The sequence below is a fragment of the Bos javanicus genome, chromosome 15 (genome assembly GCF_032452875.1).
Source record: "Bos javanicus breed banteng chromosome 15, ARS-OSU_banteng_1.0, whole genome shotgun sequence".
In the NCBI taxonomy this organism is placed as follows: domain Eukaryota; kingdom Metazoa; phylum Chordata; class Mammalia; order Artiodactyla; family Bovidae; genus Bos; species Bos javanicus.
The window spans coordinates 11319705-11337056 of NC_083882.1; positions in this window are offsets into that span (position 1 = coordinate 11319705).

The following is a 17352-nucleotide window of genomic DNA, read 5'->3' on the forward strand; positions in this document are numbered from 1 at the left end:
AAAGACTCTGATGCTGGGAGGGATTGGGGGCAGAAGGAGAAGGGGACGACAGAAGATGAGATGGCTGGATGGCATCACTGACTCGATGGATGTGAGTCTCAGTGAACTCCGGGAGATGGTGATGGACAGGGAGGCCTGGCGTGCTGCAATTCATGGGGTTGCAAAGAGTCAGACACGACTAAGCTACTGATCTGATACCTATCAAAATAAATGACAGTAAGTCATATTTTTCTTCCAGTTTTATTGATATGTAATTCACATAAGCACTGTATATTTTAAAGTATACAACATATTTTAAGGGGACAACAGAGGATGAGATGGTTGGATGGCATCACTGATTCGATGGACATGAGTTTGAACAAGTTCCAGAAGCTGGTGTTAGACAGGGAGGCCTGGCTTGCTGCAGTCCATGGGGTCGCAAAGAGTTGGACACAACTGAGTGACTGAACTGAACTGATATAGCATAATGATTTGACTTACATACATCATGAAATGATTACCATAATAAATTTGTTGAACATCCATCATTCCATATAGATAAAAAATTAAATATGAAAAATATATTTTCTTTGTATTGAGAGCTCAAGTCTTACAATCTTAACTTTCATGTGTAACATACACTGTTAGTCACATTTATGATGATGTACATTATATAATATATTTTGCTGTTGTACTCATTTATCTTAGAACTGGAAGTTTCTACTTTTTGACTAACTTCCTCTAATCCCCTATCCTTTCACCTCTGTTAATCACAAGTATAATCTCTTTTTCTACGAGTTTGTTTTAGAAGTATAATGAACCTAAAACACTATGTTAGTTCCTGTTATACAACATAGTGATTGAATATTGCTACACATTTCAAGATGGTCACATGATATGTTTAGTTACCATATGTCACCATACAAAGTTATTGCATAGTTATTGACTACATTCACCATGGGTACATTTCATACTCACAACTCACTTCGTCCTTTTGCAACTGAAAATTGTACCTCCTTTGATGAAACTGGAGCCTATTATCCATAGTGAAGTAAGTCAGAAAGAGAAACATTAATAAAGTATGTTAAAACATACGTATGGAACTTAGAAAGATGATAACTAGGATCCTATATGCAAGGCAGCAAAAGAGACACAGATATAAAGAACAAACTTTTAGACTCTGTGGGAGAAGGCAAAGGTAGGATGATTAGATAAAATAGCATTGAAACATGTATATTACCATATGTAAAATAGATGACCAGTTCAAGTTCAATGCATGAAGCAGGGCCCTCAAAGCAGGTATTCTCGGACAACCTAGAGGGATGGGTGGAGGGAAGTGGGAGGGATGTTCAGGATGGGGAAACACATATGCATCCGTGAGTGATTCATGTCGATGTATGGCAAAACCCATCACAATACTGTAAAGAAATTATCCTCCAATTAAAATTAATTTATTAATTAAAAAAGAAAATTTTACCTCTTAATCTTTCTCAGCTATTGTGCAATTCATTTTGAAAAAGCATTTGTCGTTCTTCATATAAGCAGCAAACATTTATAAAACAATTCATACAGAATATGTGCTTCAGTCTTGTCTGACTCTGTGTGAACCTATGGACTGTAGCCCACCAGAATTCTCTGTCCGTGGGATTCTGCAGGCAAGAATACTGGAGTGGGTTGCTGTGCCCTTCTCCAGGGAATCTTCCCCACCCAGGGATCAACCCACATCCCCTGCCTCTCCTGCATATCAGCAGCATTATATTTTATGCATCTAAAAATAAATTTAATACCTAGTAGAAATATACTGAAGACTTCTATGAAGGATTAAAATAGCCACAAATTCGTTGATTCTTTTCTCACTTAAGTGAGTTCATAGCTCTTCCCCATCACCTTGGGTGACTGCTTTGACCAATGTAAAATGGTAGAAGTAACACTTTTACCAGTTTTCAGACCTAGGTCTTAAAGACTGGTAACTTTTAGTTCTTTTTTTTTTTTTTTTTTTTGAACTATGTAGCTTATTTATTTATTTTTCTTTTTTTTGTTCCTTTTATTTTTAACTTTACAATATTGTATTGGTTTTGCCATATATCAAAATGAATCCACCACAGGTATACATGTGTTCCCCATCCTGAACCCTCTTCTCTCCTCCCTCCCCATACCAAATCCCTCTGGGTCATCCCAGTGCACCATCCCCAAGCATCCAGTATCGTGCATTGAACCTGGGCTGGTGACTCGTTTCATATATAATATTATATATGTTTCAATGCCATTCTCCCAAATCATCCCACCCTCTCCCTCTCCCACAGAGACCAAAAGACTAAATAGAAATTTCTCCAAAGAAGACATACGGATGGCTAACAAACACATTAAAAGATGCTCAACATCACGCATTATCAGAGAAATGCAAATCAAAACCACAATGAGGTACCATTTCACGTCAGTCAGAATGGCTGCAATCCAAAAGTCTACAAGCAATAAATGCTGAAGAGGGTGTGGAGAAAAGGGAACCCTCTTACACTGTTGCTGGGAATGAAAAATAGTGCAGCCACTATGGAGAACAGTGTGGAGATTCCTTAAAAAACTGGAAATAGAACTGCCTTATGACCCAGCAATCCCACTGCTGGGCATACATACCGAGGAAACCAGAATTGAAAGAGACACATGTACCCCAATGTTCATCCCAGCACTGTTTATAATAGCCAGGACATGGAAGCAACCTAGATGTCCATCAGCAGATGAATGGATAAGAAAGCTGTGGTACATATACACAATGGAGTATTACTCAGCCATTAAAAAGAATACATTTGAATCAGTTCTAATGAGGTGGATGAAACTGGAGCCTATTATACAGAGTGAAGTAAGCCGAAAGAAAAACACAAATACAGTATACTAATGCATATATATGGAATTTAGAAAGATGTATAGAACCTTTAGTTCTTGTCTCATGGAATACTTGCTCTTGGAAACTGGCTATCATGCTGAGAGAAAGACCAAGCATTCCAGTGGAGGGGCCCAACCACACTGTCAGCTGACAGACATCAAAAACTAGAAAGCAATGTGATCAAGCTACTTTGGGGCTGGCCCAGATAGGGCTACCTTGAGAAAGAGCAAGCTCGCTTTACAAGTTCAATTCAGTTCAGTCGCTCAGGTGTGTCTGACTCTTTGTGACCCCATGGACTGCTGCAAGTCAGGTTTCTGTGTCCATCACCAATGCCCGGAGCTTACTCAAATTCATATCCATCGAGTCAGTGATGCCATTCATCCATCTTATCCTCTATTGTCCCCTTCCCCTCTTGCCTTCAACTTTCCCATTATCAGGGTCTTTATCAATGAGTCAGTTCTACGCATCAGGTAGCCAAATATTAGAGTTTCAGCTTCAGCATAAGTCCTTCCAATGAATATTCAGGACTTATTTCCTTTAAGATGGACTGGTTGGATCTCCATGAAGTCCAGGGACTCTCAAGAGTCTTCTCAAACACCACAGTTCAAAAGCATCAATTCTTTACTGCTCAGCTTTATTTATCGTCCAATTCTCACATCCATGCATGACCACTGGAAAAACCATAGCTCTGGCTAGATGGACCATTGTTGGCAAAGTAATGATTCTGCTTTTTAATATACTGTCTAGATTGGTCATAACTTTAATTCCAAGGTGCAAGTGTCTTTTAATTTCATGCCTGAAGTCAACATCTGCAGTGATTTTGGAGCTCCCCCCACCCAAATAAAATCCATCACTGTTTCTATTGCTTCCCCATCTATCTGCCATGAAGTGTTGGGAAAAGATGCCATGATCTTAATTTTATGAATGTTGAGTTTTAAGCCAACTTTTTCACTCTCCATTTTCACTTTCATCAAGAGGCTTTTTAGTTCTTCACTTTCTGCCATAAGTGTGGTGTGTCTGCATATCTGAGATTATTGCTATTTATCCCAGCAGTCTTGATTCTAGTTTGTGCTTCGTCCAGCCCAGCATTTTGCATGATGTACTCTGCATATGTTATATAAGCAGGGTGACGATATACTGCCTTGATGTACTCCTTTCCCGATTTGGAACCAGTCTGTTGTTCTATCCAATTCTAACTGTTGCTTCCTGACCTGCATATAGATTTCTCAGGAGACAAGTCAGGTGATCTAGTACTCCCATCTCTTTAAGAATTTTCCACAGTTTGTTGTGATCCACAAATCAAAGACTTTGGCATGGTTAATAAAGCAGAAGTAGACGTTTTTCTGGAACTGTCTTGCTTTTTGATGATCCAACAGATGTTGGCAATTTGATCTCTGGTTTTTCAGTGTTTTCTAATCCAGCTTGAACATCTGGAAGGTCACAGATGTTCACAGAATTGTTGAAGCCTGGCTTGGATAATTTTGAGCTTGGAGAATTTTGAGTACTTTGCTAGAGTGTGAAATGAGTGCAACTGTGCAGTAGTTTGAGCATTCTCTGGCACTGCCTTACTTTGGGATTGGAAGGAAAACTGACCTTTTCCAGTACTATGGCCACTTCTGAGTTTTCCAAATTTGATGACATATTGAGTGCAGCATTTTCACAGCATCATCTTTTAGGATTTGAAATACCTCAACTGGAATTCCATCACCTCCAGGAGCTTTCTTCTTTATATGTTTATTATTTAAGGTGAGTTATACCTACAGAATTACTTTTATGAGAATAGCCGATTCATTGGAAAAGACCCTGATGCAGGTAAATATAAAAGGCAGAAGAAGAGGACAACAAAGGATGAGATGGTTGATGACATCACCAATTCAAAGAGCATGAACTTGAATAAACTCTGAAAGATGATGAGGGACAGGAGTCCATGGGGTCACAAAGAGCTGGACACAACTTGGCAACTGAGCAAAAACCACAACAATACCAACACTTATTTATTAGAAAGGTTCAGAGATTATTTTCTACATATTTTTGCAACATTCCTACTACTCAGATTTATCAATTGCATAAATATTTTATTCAATCCAGTTTATCACTACATAGAAAACATTGTTTTAGGAATTTTTGCTTAGTTTCAGGTATGAATTTCCACCGGAGGCAGCAAAGCAGACTAAGTGGACTAAAGATATTCCCAAACAAAATAATAATGCATTTTAAACCCAGTACTGAAAATCTGTGCCCATACTGAGTTATTAAACAGAGGGGACAGAGAAAACAAAGTGCAAAAAATCAGTGCATTTGCTAAAACCTATAGAACTTTACAATACAGACTGAATTTTAATTTAAAAAAGGCAATGGCAAAGGATGCTCAAACTACTGCATGATTGCACTCATCTCACATGCTAGCAAAGTGATGCTCAAAATTCTCTAAGCCAGGATTCAACAGTAGGTGAACCATGAACTTCCAGATGTTCAAGCTAGATTTAGGAAAGCCAGAGAAAAAAGAGATCAAATTGCCAACATCTGCTGGATAATAAAAAAAGAAGGAGCGTTTCAGAAAAACATCTACCTCTGCTTTATTGACTACTCCAAAGCCTTTAAAAGTGTGGATCACCACAAACGGTGGAAAATTCTTCAAGATTTGGGAATACCAGACCACCTAACTTTTCTCCTGAGAAATTTGTATGCAGGTCAAAAAGCAACACTTAGAACTGGACATGGAACAATAGACTGGTTCCAAATTGGGAAAAGAGTATGTCAAGGCTGTATATTGTCATCCTACTTGTTTAACTTATATGCACAGTACATCATGCAAAATGCTGGGCTGGATGAAGCACAAGCTGGAATCAAGACTGCTGGGAGAAATATCAATAACCTCAGATATACAGATGACATCACCCTTATGGTAGAAAGTGAAGATCTAAAGAGCCTTTTGATGAAAGTGAAAGAGGAGAATGAAAATGTTGGCTTAAACTCAACATTCTGAAAACTAAGATTTTGGCATCCGGTTCTATCACTGCATGGCAAATAGATGATGGGGAAATAGTGACAGACCTTATTTTGGGGGGCTCCAAAATCACTGCAGATGGTGATTGAAGCCACGAAATTAAAACACACTTACTCCTTGGATAAAAAGCTATGATCAACCTAGACAGCCTAGACATTACTTTTCCAACAGATGTCCATCTAGTAAAAGCTATGGTTTTTCCAGTAGTCATGTATGGATGTGAGAGTTGGACTATAAAGAAAACTGAGCACCAAATAATTGATGCTTTTGAACTGTGGTGTTGGAGAAGACTCTTGAGAGTTCCTTGTACAGCAAGGAGATTCAACCAGTCCATCCTAAAGGAAATCAATCCTGAGTATTCATTGGAAGGACTGATGCTGAAGCTGAAACTCCAATACTTTGGCCACCTGCTGCAAGGAACTGACTCATTGAAAAAGACCCTGATGCTAGGAAAGATTGAAGGCGGGAGGAGAAGGGGATGGTAGAGGATGAGATGGTTGGATGACATCACTGACTTGAAGGACACTAGTTTGAGTAAGCTCTGGAAGTTTGTGATGGACAGGGAAGCCTGGTGTGCTGCAGTCCATGGGCTGGCAAAGAGTTGGCAACAACTGAGCACCTGAATTGAACTGAACTGAGCTGAATTTAAAAAAAAACAAAAACAAAAACAAAAACTGAAAAGTGTTCAATGTATCCTAGGATACAATGTGGAATGTTTACATGTGTGTGAAATAAACTAACTGAAGGGATTCAGGAACAATAGTACCACCTTAAATAACTCTAGATAATTGCATAAGCTACTTCACATTTCTTTCCCAAGGGATTATGGGTTCATAGTTTTAACACACGCATTCATGCATACTGAAATTGAACAGTTAGGTAAGTGGGTAATGTTTATGTAAATGAATGGAGTAAGATTTTAGAATAAGCAAGGGGAGAAAGCTAGAATGATCCATGTGAAAATAGATTGCAGTTAAAGACGTCACTAGTCATGTTTGGCTTTAGAAAGATACATGAGATCACATATGACATATTTATGGTATGTGTGTGTACCCAAGCTAATATACATCATACATGTCCTTGCCCTGTTAGCTGCGGTGTGTTGGAAGTAATGATTTCATTCCAAACAATACAGTATGACAAGGAAAAAAAAATTTTTTTTTACAATGAAGAAACCTTTTAAACACTACCTCAGGCAAATAACAAGTTCCACATCCACAATGATAAATCCTATTAAGTTTATACACATTTGACAAGATGTGATGAAAATGACACTTTATCTTTGCCACCTTCTTCCCTAAATATATAACCCCAGTGTAAGCTTGAGAAAAATATCAGACAAATAGCAACTGAGGCACATTTTACAAAATATCTGACCAGTATTTCTCAAAACTATCAAAGTCAAGCAAAGCAAGGTAACACTAAGAAACTATTACAGCTAAGAGGAACCTAAGGAGAGATGATGAATAGGTATAATATGGTATCTTGGATGGGATCCTGAAACAGAAAAATAACATCAGGTTTAAAAAAAAGGAAATCTAAATAAAATAACATATAGAGTTTGTTTAAAAATAAGTTATTATTTTTGGTCTATTGATTGTTATAAATGCAACATACTAAAGCAAGATAATACTACTAAAGGAAATTGTTTACAGCATAATTGGAAACTCTGTACTACCTTTGCAACTTTTTTTTGTAAATCTAAAACTGCTCTAAGATGTTTTAAAGTTAATTTATAAGTCTTTGGACTCTGTGGGAGAGGGAGAGGGTGGGATGATTTGGGAGAATGGCATTGAAATATGTATAATATCATATATGAAATGAGTCGCCAGTCCAGGTTCGGTGCATGATACTGGATGCTTGGGGCTGGTGCACTGGGATGACCCAGAGGGATGGTATAGGGAGGGAGGAGGGAGGAGGGTTCAGGATGGGGAACACGTGTATACCTGTGCCAGATTCATTTCGATATATGGCAGAACCAACACAATATTGTAAAGTGAAAAAATAAAATTAAATTAAAAAATAAATAAAGTAAATCATGTTTTAGGGCTTAATCAGTTAATAACTATATATAATTACAAAAATGTGAAGAAAAGTAGCATCCTTTATTTGAAAACTTGCTTATAAACCAATTTCTAGAAGAATTATTGTCATGAATTAAATCTCCAAAACAGCTTTGCAAAAATAGATAAAACTATAATATGTATTGAGTATTGATGTTTTAATATACATAAAGAACTATTCTAAATGGTTTATATACACCATTTTACTTATTTCTCATAACTCTATGAAGTGTATCTTATATCTTTGCTAATGAAGGTATTGACACTCTGAAAGCTTAAAGAAACAACACTATAAAATGGGCAAATACTTGTGCATAATTCAAACAACTCTGTATAATTCCCCTCTATTCTTAAAATTTGTGCAATACTATCTAATTTAATCCTATGGCAGTCCTTTGATTTAGACATTAATTTTATCCACAATAATTTTAATATAGAATTACAGAAAAGTGAGTTTTTCAAGAACACACTCATTTAGAGGGAGAAACTGTTTGGTTCTAAAATCTCTGCTTATCTTTTCCCTACTATTCTGGCCTGAACCATTACAGAGAAGGCAGATCTCTCTAATCTACAAAATAATCTGGTATATACTTTTAGGACAAAGATATATGCCAGTCATAGATTTTGCACTGAAATGTGTGTTTGTGTGTGTTACATACTGTGTGTGTGTGTATATCTATCTATATATACATCTGTATATCTATAACTATATCTATATAGATATATATTGGTTAGAATTAAATTTACTTACAAATGATGCAACCTAAAATAGTAGCAACATAAACAAAATAGATGTTTAATCTCTCTTAATAGAAGAGATAAAAATAAACAAAGAAGAACTTAATGACCTTCAATAGTAGGAGAGTTATAGCTTTTCCCCATCTTTTCTCTCATATTCACCTAATAGTCTTATATAACTATTTTGGCTCAAGCACTTACATCTCAAATTCCAATGAATAAAACTTAGGAACAAGAATAGAAAAGCACAGTGTTTGTATGTAAACATGTATGGTGAGTTTGAGATGATTATGGTGTATTTTTGTGGCAGTAGTTAATAGTTAGGATGACCCAAGAAAGAGGTTAGGACTAGAAACATAGATGTTAGAGCTGAGGCTAAGTTTCAGGCATTAGTAAGAAGTCCGTTAAATAGAAAAGACCCTAAACTAAACAGTTAAACTAGATGGTTTTTGTGCAGTCGCAAAGTAGTGTCCCAGTCTTTGCGACCCCATGAACTGCAGCAGGCCAGCCTTCTCTGCCCTTCACTATCTCCTGGAGTTTGCTCAAAATTACATCCTTTGCAACAGTGATGCTATCTAACCATCTCATCCTCTGCCACCCTCCTTCTCCTTTTGCCTTCCATCTTTCCCATCATCAGGGTCTTTTCCAATGAGTTGGCTTTTCTAATCAGGTGGCCAAAGTATTGGAGCTTCAGCTTCAGCATCAGTCCTTTCAATAAATATTCAGGGTTGATCTCCTTTAGGGTTGATTGGTTTGATTTCCTTGGAGTCAAAAGACTTTCAAGAGTCTTCTTCAAAAGCACCGCGATTCAAAAGATTCAATTCTTTATGGTCCACGATTCAAAAGATTCAATTCTTTATGGTCCAGAAACTAGACAGAAACAGTGTTAATTTAACATGGATTAGAGTTAGAATTTTAAAAATATAGTAAGACTTTTAGAACTTTGAGGCCTAATGTGATTGGTGGTTTCAATGGGATCTCTAAGCTTCTATCAGAGTGAGAGGACACAGACTAAAGAATCTGTTGCTGCTAAGTTGCTTCAGTCGTGTCCGACTCTGTAGTGTTAATCAAATTGACTGAGATTTATTGATCCCAACCATTTTTATTATTTATCCAACATTTTTTTTGCCTACTGTGTGCAGATCATATTGTAGGTACTAGAAATATAAACATGAATAAGACTAAAAAATCCAGAAAAAGAAAAATTAAAATCACTAAATTAATAAAATCGTATTTGCAGTTTATTATGTGTATGGGAACAGTTAGCAAACTGGGAGCTTTCAAATTCAAAACTGACATGAATGTGAAGGCCATAACATTACAGGATGGCTTAGGAAGTGAAATTGTGGAAACTGTTTTATTTTTACAACAATTGGTTAGTACAATGGGGGTTTCCAGATGACCAGGGATAGATTAAAAATGATCATCTTATACCACTTCTGAATCATGACTGAAGTTTCTTTTAAGGTTATAAGAGTTTCTTACAAAATATAACCTAAGTTAAACTTCACTTATATTCGTGACATAAGCTGGATTTAATTTTACTTATGTGGCTTAAATGATTTCATCTATTTAGGGTATTTTCAATTCCAGTCTCCATTTTGTATTTAATGTTAGCAATTGAAATAATCCCTAATTTTTAATGTTTTTGTTCTTCAGGGTACAGAGGCAGAGTAGACTTCAGGGCTAATTAGAATCAGTAGCTTATTAATAACCACAAAGTGACTAGACTTAGTATCATCTTCATCTTATAGTAGATTTTCTATTGTTTGGGTCTGCCAAGCACATATTAGGCTGCATACTTCCTTGACTTTGTCAACGTCAAGTTCCAGAGAAAGAAAAAAAAAATTATTCTCATAATATTAAGAAGCTATTCCTTTGAAAACCCTAGTATATGTTTACCTATATCACAAAATCCTACCTAGCTCAGTACCCACATACGTAAAGAATACCTGGAGAGAATTGCATATAGTTTTGATAAACTCAGAGAAAATCATGACTTTAACTTAGAATGAAGTCAAATACTCATAAATTGTGGATTCATATCAGAAATTATATTTAAACTACAGGAGAAGAAGAAATTTCTATTGTGACAGCAAACATAATGCTCATTATCAATGATGAGTGAAGGTTCTCAGAAGAGGTGACACATAAGTTGAGATCCTGATTAAAAGAAGGAGCTCTGTAAATAAAGATCAATTGGAATAAGCAGAAAGAAGAGTTCTCACTACCAGTAAGGTAGGAAAGCACTTGGTGTTTTGAAGCAACCAGTAAAGAGCAGCACTGTGAATAAAGGAGAACAGGCAGAAGTAAGAAATGAGATTGAACATGAAAGAAAAGATAAAACAAGTAAGCCAATGCAAAAAGTTGTGATTTTTATTCTCATTGTAATAAGAAGCTACTGGAAAATTTCAAGCAGGATAATAACAGAATCAAGAGATCATGTTAGTTACCCATGTTGGAAATACCGACAAGTCCCAAATGGTATATATTGTATAAGAGGTGAAATAATTATCTGAAGAGTGGCCATATTTTGAAAGCAGAATATTTTTAATGATGCCTCAAATGTTTTTCTTTTATTTTTGTCCTTTTTATTATTTTTCATTTACGTTGTCTGCACCTTACCTAACTCCATACAAAATCACTGTTAAGAGATAAGTACAGTAAGTCCCCTCCACACATACCTTCAAGTTGCAAGCTTTCAAAGCTATAAACGTGTTCACATGTCCAATCACCTGTTAGTTTACATGTCTGGCATACATTGTCATGTACATACATCCCCTACAAGTGGTTGTCCTTTTGTGGTACTTTACTGCTCAGAAGTGTATATAGTATAACACTATCTTTATTTCAAGCTCAGGATGTCCAGAAGCAAATGTAAAAGCAATGGTGATGTAGTTGGGATCACTGTAATTTTCAAGGTACTGTACTATGAGATTAAAAATGTTTTATTTTTTTTGTCATTGTTTCTTTTTTTGTGTATTATTTGTATGAAAAGTATTACAAACCTATTACAGTACAGTATTATATAGCTGATTGTTTTAGTTGGATACCTAGACCAACTTTGTTGAACTTACTAACAAATTGGATCTATGAACATATTCTTGGAAAAAAATGCATTTGTATGTAGGGAATTTAGTTATTAGAGGATGTGGTGTTGAAAGCCTAAACATATAAATCCCCGCTTGTTTTCAGCATAAGCCTAGCTTTTTCTTAGATTTTTAAAAAATCTCCTTTTCCATGCCTCAACATATGTAGTCATATAGAATCCACACAATATAATATAATGAAAATGCAAGCAACTGCCTCATATCATGCATTGGAATTCATTTTAGGTTTTATTTTTTCCTAAACATTCTGGAACAAGAATAAAATTTGGAATAAAAATCCATGGAAACTGCTTTAAAGTCATCTTGTCAAAGTAAGAACAAATACAAACAGCCTACCAATTAGACATTTACCATACACTTGGCAGTGATGGTAAATTAGTTCAATGTAACTTGATTTTTCTCCAGGCTCTCAACCAGATATCTACAAGAGATAAGCCATCAAACATAAAAGAGCTTTCTCCTAAAAATATTCAATGCTTTGGTGGTTGAAACTAAGACAATGAAAGCTAGGTCACTTTGAGGACTTTTTTTGACTTTTAAAAATAGATTTAAGACTTGGACAAGATAGAATTTTGTTGTAAAAGTGTAGCATCTCAAAATTATTATTCATAGACTTAACTCACAGAAAACTCATGCACTTATAGTAGTTGTTTATTGATACAAAACACATGATTCAGATTACAGACCCACGTATATCCTGAAACATGTTATAACTGGTTATGTATGAGGATCCCTTTCTTAAGTATAGAAATCATTAATAATTTTAACTGTCATTATTATTGCAAAATTATTATTAAATATACACATATTATGATAATAATGTAACTTTAGATAACCAAAATAAAATGCTTTATAAATCTAACTGGAAATGACGAAATGAGCTAGGTGGTAATGTTTTAACTTACATTAATGGAATACAAAATGGTTTAAGTATAATGAAATATCCCAATTAAATCTTTCTCAAAGTAGCTTTTTATTTAAAAATATTCAGCACAGATGTTAGGGTGGATTTATTGTACATATCTGAAATTTCTAGGCTGTTCACACAGCTTAACTTTCTATTACTGAATTTGCCTTCAATTCAGGCTTCTGCATTTTGCTGTTTATAACCAAATGGTTTCCTCTTTCTGCCACACACATTTAAATGTATGATAATAAAATGTAATGAGGGAAGAGAATGGTAATTATGAATGAGTACATTTGGTAGACAAACTGACTAATTGCACATATATTTGCATGGATTATAACTAGATATGCAGAAAGAGGAACAATTACAAAATACTTCTAAACAGCTTTCTGTAGATACATTTTTTTACTTCTTCCAAGTAAAACTATTAATTTTTACATTTATCATTAATATATGGGGATCATATCTTCATTTTTTTTCTGAATTATAATCATTCTGATTAAAGTTATCAGTTAGTCTTATATGTGGAGAAGGCAATGGCAAATCCCATGGATGGAGGAGCCTGGTGGGCTGCAGTCCATGGGGTCGCGAAGAGTCAGACACGACGGAGTGACTTCCCTTTCACTTTTCACTTTCATAATTTGGAGAAGGAAATGGCAACCCACTCCAGTGTTCTTGCCTGAAGAATCCCAGGGACAGGGAAGCCTGGTGGGCTGCCGTCTATGGGGTCACACAGAGTCGGACATGACTGAAGTGACTTAGCAGTAGCAGTCTTATATTAAGTTGATTAAACATGGAAAAATCTAAAGGATTTATTTTTATCTTTTAAGCTGAATCACTCAAAATTTGCTTAAATATTTACAAAGTATGTAAGACAATTTTTAATTAGTAAGATAATTTTCATGATTATATCTATATAGTATTATAACTTAGGGATGGTGTAGAAAGGTTACTGATTCTGTGTTGGTTCTAATGTAGTTAAATGTTCAATTTTGGTGTCAGTCCTGAGTTCAAATTTCCAGTGGTTCACTTTCTAATATGTAGTTTTGACAACTGACCTAGCTTCTTTTGTCTCATTTTTTTTCATCTGTGTAATGGGAATGGGATCTTAGAGACAGTAAAAAGTGGACAAAAGAAACTTTAGGCATTTATATTGGAATGGAAGAAATGAAATTATCCTTATATGCAAACATGATTTCCGAAGTAGAAACAAAGAATCTACAAAATAAATAAATAATGTTTAGCACTAATAATTAACTTTTTAGTAAAACTGCAGGATTCAAATCAATCTCCCAAGCCTACATTTATTTCCATGCACTAGCAGTGAGAAATTGAAAACTGTGTTAAAAAAAAAAATCACCAAAATATACAATGTTTACTTATAAGTAAAACTTAGTTTTTCTTTATTAAAACCAGAAACAAACACTATCCATGTATGATACAATGCACATACAGATGTACATACACACACACAGATGCACACAGATTGTCAGTATTCCCTTTACTTTTGGCAATTAAATCTCTGTGCCCTCATTTAAACATTTTCTCACCCACTCAGTGAAATACACGCAAGTCACTGGGGAAGATGAACAAACTATTTTATTTTATTTATTTTTATTTAATTAATTTAAATTGCAGTATATCTGATTTAGGGACTCAAATCAACATGGTGGAGTAAGAGAATGTGGAACTCACCTCCCCACAACAAACACACCAGAAATATATCTGCCTGATGAAAAATTCTCTTTGAAAACTAAGGTAAAACTAGGATAAAGACTCCTCTATGACTAAGATTATAAGAAAAATACATGTAAATCAGATAGGAAGGAAAGAGAAGTGATCAAAATAGAACTTATGCTCCTGAGAGGGACTTAGAGAAAAGGAAGGTTAGATAAACAGAGACGTTCCCTGAAGAGTGAAAGGTTCAAGCCACATATTGGGCACCATAACCATTTGTTGTTGTTATTTGATTGCTAAGCCATGTCGGATTCTTCGTGACCCTGTGGACTACAGCCCACCAGGCTCCTCTGTCCTCCACTATCTTCTGAAGTTTCCTCAAATTCATGTCCATTAAGTTGGTGATGCTTTCTAACCATCTCATCCTCTCACTTTGCCATAGCCATAGGGTCCACCAAAGGGCAGAGGAACCTCCCTTAGCTGGTTGGAGAATGGGTTGACAGAACAGGCAGATTTTCTTGTTTCAAATCAGGATGGAAAGAGCAACTTGAGACTGCATGTGGCTGGCTGATTGGTTTCTTGCTATGACCTCAACACATACATTACCCAGAACCTAGTGTGTGCTCTTCAGCACCCTTTGCTTCATTTTGCAGCTCCAGACTAGAGCAAGAACTATAATAATTGCGGAAAAAACTTAGCTATGAGTTACTGAGGTGGTTCAAACCCTAAGCAGCATTGGAACAAAAAGATGGTAACCATTGCTGGTGATTACACAGTCAGGCAACAGAGCATCAGAGAAAGTCTTGATCTCCACTGGCAGTCAGACTGACACACTCCATGACCTGACCTTAACCAAATATCCACATCAATTCCTCTTGTTCACTACTCCCTTCTGGAGTTGAGAATGATGGTGTTTGGTAAAGGGAGAAAGCATACTTGAGGGAAACAAGACAACATGAACCTGCTCTAGCAGGTTAAGCTATGATACTGTACCTAGTAGAGAGGGGGTGGTAACAGCAACTAAGAACAGGAAAAACCCCAGGCACATCTTGTGATAGTCCTAATCCCTTCTTCTGTAATCTATTCAATCTATAATGAAAGTGGCAAGAATAACAATGGAGAAAAGACAGTTTCTTCAATTAGTGGTGCTGAGAAAAGAGGACAGTAACATGTAAAAGAATGAAATTAGAACATATTCTTATACCCTATACAAAAACCAATACACTATTGTAAAGTAATTAACCTCCAATTAAAATAAATAAATTTATATTAAAATAATTTTAAAAAATAAAATGAATTTAAATTCTAAATGTAAAATTTGGAGAACAGAACATATAATTCTCTTTGACATAAATTGTCTGTTCAGACAAAGGGAAAAGGCAAAATTAAACAAATGAGAGCTTGGAGTCCTTCAGTAGCTAAGTCGTGTTTCACTCTTTGCAACACCATGGACTGCAGTATGCCAGACGCCTATCCTTCATTATTTCCCAGAGTTAGCTCAAATTTTAAGTCCATTGAGTTGGTGATGCTATCTAACCATCTCATCTTCTGCCACTCCCATCTCCTTTTGCCTTCAGATTCAGTTATCAGAGTCTTTTCCAATGAGTCAGCTCTTCTCATCAGGTGCCAAAAATATTGGAGCTTCAACTTCAGCATCTGTCCTTCCAATTAATATTTAGGGTTGGTTTTCTTTAGGATTGACTAGTTTGATCTAATTAAGCCATGCAATGTGACCTTATTGAATTTAAAATTTGGAGCAGTAAAGAGAACCATCAAGAAAGTGAAAAGACAAACTACTGAATGGGAGAAACTATTTGCTTATGATCTGACTGATAAGGGTTAATATCCAAGCTTTATAAACAGTTCACACAACTCAATATTAGCAAAATAAATAGCTCCAATAAAAAAGGACAGAAGACCTATATAGAATTTTTTTTCAAAGAAGGCATACAGATGTCTAACAGGCATATGAAAACATACTAAATATCACTAATAATCAGAGAAAGGCAAATTAAAAACATAGTGAGCTATATCCTCTTACATCTGTCAAAATACTTATCATCAAAAAGTCTGCAAATGTCAGATATTGGCATGAAACTTCAGAAAAGAGTATTCTAATGAACTGTGGTGTTGGAAAAGACTCTTGAGAGTCCCTTGGACTGCAAAGAGATCAAACCAGTCCATTCTGAAGGAGATCAGCCCTGGGATTTCTTTGGAAGGAATGATCCTAAAGCTGAAACTCCAGTACTTTGGCCGTCTCATGTGAAAAGTTGACTCATTGGAAAAGACTCTGATGCTGGGAAAGATTGAGGGCAGAAGGAGAAGGGGAAGACAGACAATGAGATGGTTGAATGGCATCACAGACTCAATGGACATGGGTTTGGGTAGACTGCGGGAGTTGATGATGGACAGGGAGGCCTGCCGTGCTGTGGTTCATGGGGTCACAAAGAGCCAGACACGACTGAGTGACTGAACTGAACTGAACTGAATACAATGTGGGTAGAAATGTAAACAGGTGCAGCCACTGTGGGAAACAGTTTGGAGGTACCATAAAAAATCTAAAAATAGAACTATCATGTGATCCAACAATCCCAATCAGTTCAGTTCAGTAGAGTCACTCAGTCATGTCCAACTCTTTGCAACCCCATGGAATGCAGCACTCCAGGGCTCCCTGTCCATTAACAACTCCTGAAGTTTACTCAAACTCATGACCATTGAGGGGTGATGCCATCCAACAAGCTCATCTTCTGTCATCCTCTTCTCATCCCAACTTCACTATTTCCCAGCATCAGGGTCTTTTCCAATGAGTCAGTTCTTCGAATCAAGTGGTCAAGGTATTGCATTTCAGCTTCAGCCTCAGTCCTTCCAGTGAATATTCAGGATTGATTTCCTTTTGCATGGAATGTTTGGATCTCCTTGCTGTCCAAGGGACTCACAAGAGTCTTCTCCAACACCACAGTTCAAAAGCATCAATTAATTAAGTGCTCAGCTTT